Source organism: Neomonachus schauinslandi, chromosome 2 (assembly GCF_002201575.2).
Source record: "Neomonachus schauinslandi chromosome 2, ASM220157v2, whole genome shotgun sequence".
Taxonomy (NCBI): domain Eukaryota; kingdom Metazoa; phylum Chordata; class Mammalia; order Carnivora; family Phocidae; genus Neomonachus; species Neomonachus schauinslandi.
In genome coordinates this window covers 135,098,165-135,103,663 of record NC_058404.1, presented here as the reverse complement: position 1 = coordinate 135,103,663, position 5,499 = coordinate 135,098,165, and the positions used below count along the sequence as shown (strand labels likewise).

At 38.0% G+C, this 5,499-nt stretch overlaps 1 non-coding gene across 1 annotated transcript; it reads left to right on the top strand.

Moving 5' to 3' along the window:
* Nucleotides 1-4,859: 4,859 nt before the first annotated feature.
* Nucleotides 4,860-4,967, top strand: LOC123324180. Its single transcript, XR_006539670.1, has one exon. It is a non-coding gene; the product is annotated as a U6 spliceosomal RNA (small nuclear RNA).
* Nucleotides 4,968-5,499: the final 532 nt, after the last annotated feature.

The window sequence follows — 5,499 nt, the reverse complement described above, 5'->3', positions numbered from 1 at the left end:
CCGTTAATATTTATCTTTTAAAAATCCATTTTATTACAGGCATCTGGAAATGAGTTACTGGCCAATGTATCTTCTAAATTGCTGTTCACAGACATCCTATAGTGAGTTGAATTCTCATGAAGAAAACAGATTATGTGATAGGAAAATAATAATGTAATTTAGTTTTACCTGCAACTCCAATAAGCCAGAGGATTCTTTACTAAGGTAGTCACTTTGCCATCCTTAAAACATTTTTTGTAAAAACAGGACTATTTTTTTTTTTTTAAGATTTTTTATTTATTTATTTGACAGAGAGAGACATAGCGAGAGTAGGAACACAAGCAGGGGGAGTGGGAGAGGGAGAAGCAGGCTTCCCGCGGAGCAGGGAGCCCGATGTGGGACTCGATCCCAGGACCCTGGGATCATGACCTGAGCCAAAGGCAGACGCTTAACGACTGAGCCACCCAGGCGCCCAAAACAGGACTATTTTATTGAACCCTTAATGATGACAGATGATGAAATGAGACCAAACTCAAAACTTGTGTATAGTACTTAAATCTGCTACTCACAAGGATATGAGAAAAATTTTCAAAATGCCGAAAACAGCATGCTATATAAGAGCATTTCTAAGCTTTAACAAAACTGAAAAAAGTACATGCAGATGTGATTGATAGATATAAGCATGCTAGATATTAAATAATAACACCAAAACAACAATTAGGTACTGGAATGCAACTGGTCTTCTTCCATTAAAATAGCACTTGCTAAACGATCTTGACTAGACTGGAATGATGCTCTGACATCAGGATATGCAAAGCAACTATTAAAATCTACGCTTAAAGTAGGTGTCAACAAGCAGAGTAAGAAGAAAGGCCACAATGTGAGGATCCTTTTAAAGATCTTTCAACACTGGCAAGCAACAGTCAAAAAATGGCTCATTTCTGATGAATGTATTAGGCTGAGAAAATTCAAAGTGCATGCAAATTCATGAAGAAGAAAAAGAATAAGCTTTCTAAGAAAGATACAATACCCTTCTCCGAGCTATGCCTACAGATCACTAGCATTAAATATCATCATTTCAGAAAGGCTATTCAGCACGTATTTCTCCTGACCGGCCCCAAACACACAAGTCCATGTCCTGTGGTAATGGCAGCCTCCATGCCTTTCAGCAGCTACCATGTCCTGTCCGGCTTCCCCACACCCTCCTGAAAGTAGAAACACCTCTGCCAACCCATGTAGTTGGTTAGGTTATGCAATCTAACACAAGCTGGGAATCGCTGAACTTATTTACTCTGGTGACTCAGATTTAAATCTAGGTCTCTGTGGAAAAGGAGGTGGAGAACACAAATGAATGTGTTGACACCATTTTCCGCTAATATGTATTATATAACTAAAGCAAATTCAAAAGATTTTCTGCTCTGTATATAGGTTTTTTTCCTCTTTATATAGGTTTGACCAAGAAACTAGCTTTCAGAAATGCTCTGGTCTAACTAGGTCCAGCATGGCATCAGCTACACTGAATGACCTGAGGTAAAACAATTCCCTTCTACAGAGAACTCCCCTATGGTGTTGCCATTCACACACATTGTCCTTTTCCATCTTCCTCTAGCCTCTTCTTTAGGCTGCCACCAAGAGCTACCTCTTAGCAATAACTTCACAATGTCAGGGCACCTGGGTGGCTCAGTCATTAAGCGTCTGTCTTCGGCTCAGGTCATGATCCCAGGGTCCTGGGATTGAACCCCGCATCCGGCTCCCTGCTCTGCGGGAAGCCTGCTTCTCCCTCTCACACTCCCCCTACTTGTGTTTCTCTCTGTTTCTCTCTCTGTGTCAAATAAATAAATAAATAACGTCTTAAAAAAAATAATAATTTCACAATGTCAAGATAATTTTTTTTAAAGACGTTATTTATTTATTTTAGGGGGAAGGGGCAGAGAGAGAAGGAGAGAGAATCTCAAGCAGACTCTGTGCTGGGTGCGAAGCCCAATGTGGGGTTCAACCCCACAACCCTGAGATCATGACCTGAGCCAAAATCAAGAGTCGGGTGCTCAACCGACTGAGCCACCCAGGTGCCCCATCAAGATAATTTTTTCAATGCTATTTCACTTAGAGAAAATAGAAATACTTTAGACACTGGAACCTCAGAAATAAAACAGCAATAAAACAGTTTTCAATTTCACCAAAGAGATAACTCATCTATTTCTGGAGTCATCAAACTAAGATGAAATATATAAAACACATTTGTCATTAATCCGACAGATTAAATTATCTTTAAAAAGAATACAGGCTAGGAAAATCATATTTAGTACAATTTTCAGGGTAACCTAGCTGCAAAATGCTTCAGGAGCAAAAGGTTTTCATGTTAAAAATAGGGTTTTTTTTGGGCGCCTGGGTGGCTCAGTTGGTTAAGCATCTGCCTTCGGCTCAGGTCATGAACCCAGGGTCCGGAATCAAGTCCCACATTGGGCTCCTTGCTGGGCGGGGAGCCTGCTTCTCCCCCTGCCTCTGCCTGCCACTCCCCCTGCTTGTGCTCTCTCTCTTCCTCTGACCTTTTAAAAAAAAAAGTTTTTTCCTAAATATTTTACTTTATTCCTAATCCTTATCATCATTATTTAAGATTTTATCTACTTATTTGTCACAGAGAGAGAGAGAGAGAGAGCAGCACACAAGCAGGGGGAGCGGCAGGCAGAGGGAGAAGCAGGCTCCCCGCTGAGCAGGGAGCCCCACATGGGACTCGATCCCAGGGACCTGAGCCAAATGCAGGCAATTAACCGACTGAGCCACACAGGCATCCCTATCTTCATTATTTAAATATTAAAATCAGAATTTTTCCTAGAAAACTCACCTGATTGATAGTAAAATCAATTGTATAATTTTCTGTAATTCTGACATAAGTAAATTTCACAATTTTCTCCAAGGAAATTCTATCAACCTGATACTCAGATCAAACATCATTGTAAGGTTCCCCTAATCATCTCAACTAAAAGTAATCTTTCTACTAAGCAGTCATAGAACTTCTGTACCTCAGAGACTAATCACATACTATTCCTTATGAGTCTATCTTACCTTCAGTGTATTATAAAGATACTGAGAGAACTATTCAGGTCTTAGACATCCTTATAGCTCCCACAGCACCCAGCATAGCATACTATAAAACATTTAATAAATATTTAGGAAAAAATTATAGAATTTTTAATATACATTTTTAGCATCTTTGAGAGTCTACTTACAGTGTATCATCATTTTGGGAAATAAAAACTAGGTCTTCAGAGCAAGTTTAATCCCTTATACTTGATCTAATTTAGTCACTAGTCATTACAGAAATAAGTCAAGCTAAATAAAATTAGGCAATCAATTACACAATGATTTTTCTAAAAATAACTGATAGGGAGCTTATTTTTATTTCATACTTGTTTACTTAAATATGGCATTTATCACCTAATACTGTCTTTTAATGAGCAACATGCCATGGGGAAAATACTTGGGCTTTAGAGTCACAGAGACCCAGGGTTTTATCAAGGAAAACTGATTATGAGTTTACCAAAGGATTTCTAGGGCAAAGAGAATAAAGAAACATAATAAAACATGTATTATCATTCTTTCAGTCGATAATGAATAGTTTTAGAATTCCTAAGAGTGACAGTAAACATTTATTTTCTTAAGACTTACATAATTTTGTGACAACATGCTTATTACCTAAGTACAGTCATTCACTCAACAAATGCTTACTGAAGGCCAATTATATCCCTATGTGTACGTGTTTAGAGACTAAAACTTGCTAAATACATTATACAATATGTGGTAATGTTCTACAGCTGTTTATTCATCTACACTATAAATATCCCTCCTGGTTTTCCAAAATCTCCTTTATATTCAGTACAGTGATAGAGGGTACTTAATATCTCTTAACTAACTGTCCAATATTTCTTTCTTTATATTGTGTTACGTCTTAAGAATGAAAGTTCCTAGTAAGCAAATATACTAGCAATTAAATAAAGAAGTCCAGCAAAGCAGAATTAAGAAGAATGCCATGTAATTGAAATTTTACATGACTATATCCAGGGCTGTGAATGAACTACTGATTGGGAAGTTATCAGCCGTTTGCCTACTCGTCACCCTTTTTACAGCAAATGTACGGGAGAAATATATATCTTTGGTATCTATGGAAATAAGCATGGAATCTGAATTTGTACATATTAACCTCTTCACCCTGAGGTGAACAAAAATATCAACATTCTTGTATTTGTCAACATTTTTCAAAATGAGCAAGATCATTATGCTTTTAGGAATAAAATATATACAAGTCAGTATTATACTATAGTCATGTAAAATGTTACCACTGGGTAAAGGGTGATGGGTGAAGGGTACATGGATTCTACTATTTTTGAAACTTCCTGTATGTTTACAATTATTTCAAAATTAAAATATAGGGACGCCTGCATGGCTCAGTCAGTTAAGCGTCTGCCTTTGGCTCAGGTCATGATCCCAGGATCCTGGGATCGAGTCCTGCATCAGGCTCCTTGCTTGGCAGGAAGCCTGCTTCTCCCTCTGCTTGTGCTCGAGCTCTGTCTCTCTGACAAATAAATAAAATCTCTAAAAAAAATTTAAAAATATATATCAATAAGGTAATGCAATCTGAATAAATGTTAGAGAGATTAAAACAAATATATAAATTGCTTTTCTAAATTCAAACACTTAAAATGTACTAAGAGATCTGGACATTTTGAGACAATACTTGTGGGATTTTTTTTTAAAGACTGTATTTTATTTTAATTAATCTCTACACCCAACTTGGCAACCCCAAGATCAAGAGCCGCATGCTCCACTGACTGAGCCAGTCAGGTGCCCCACTTGTGGGATTCTTCTCAAAGTGTTTAGTCCTATTGCTCGCTTCAGCAGCACATATACTAAAATTGGAATGATACAGAGAACATTAGCATGGGCCCTGCATAAGGATGACACATAAAGTGTTGAGTCCTATATACAATAATCACCTCCTAAATTATAAAGTAAAATTTATGTGGGTGGATGTTTTACTTAGAGCAAGGCAATAAACCTACAATAAGTCTACAAGGTTCTATGCAGATATAAACAAATCAGTTGTCCCCCTGAAGAAAAAAATAATACAAAATAATTTTGGCATGTTTTGTTTTTGTTTTTGTTTTTGAGAGAGAGAATGAAAGAGTGAGAGAGAGCATGAGAGGGAGGAGGGTCAGAGGGAGAAGCAGACTCCCCATTGAACAGGGAGCCTGATGTGGGACTCGATCCCTGGGACTCCAGGATCATGAGCTGAGCCCAAGGCAGACACTTAACCCACTGAGCCACCCAGGTGCCCCGGATGAGTTTGTAATATCAAGTAATGGCCAAGTATAACACTGTATGTCAACTACACTTCAATAAATACAATAGCTGTGCATCAGATGATTACTTTTCTTAGGCTAATATTAAATTAATTGGCCTCTTTAAGTCCATACTGGCTGGAGAAGAGGGAAACAAGCTGGGAAGAAGAATACAGGAAGAGGG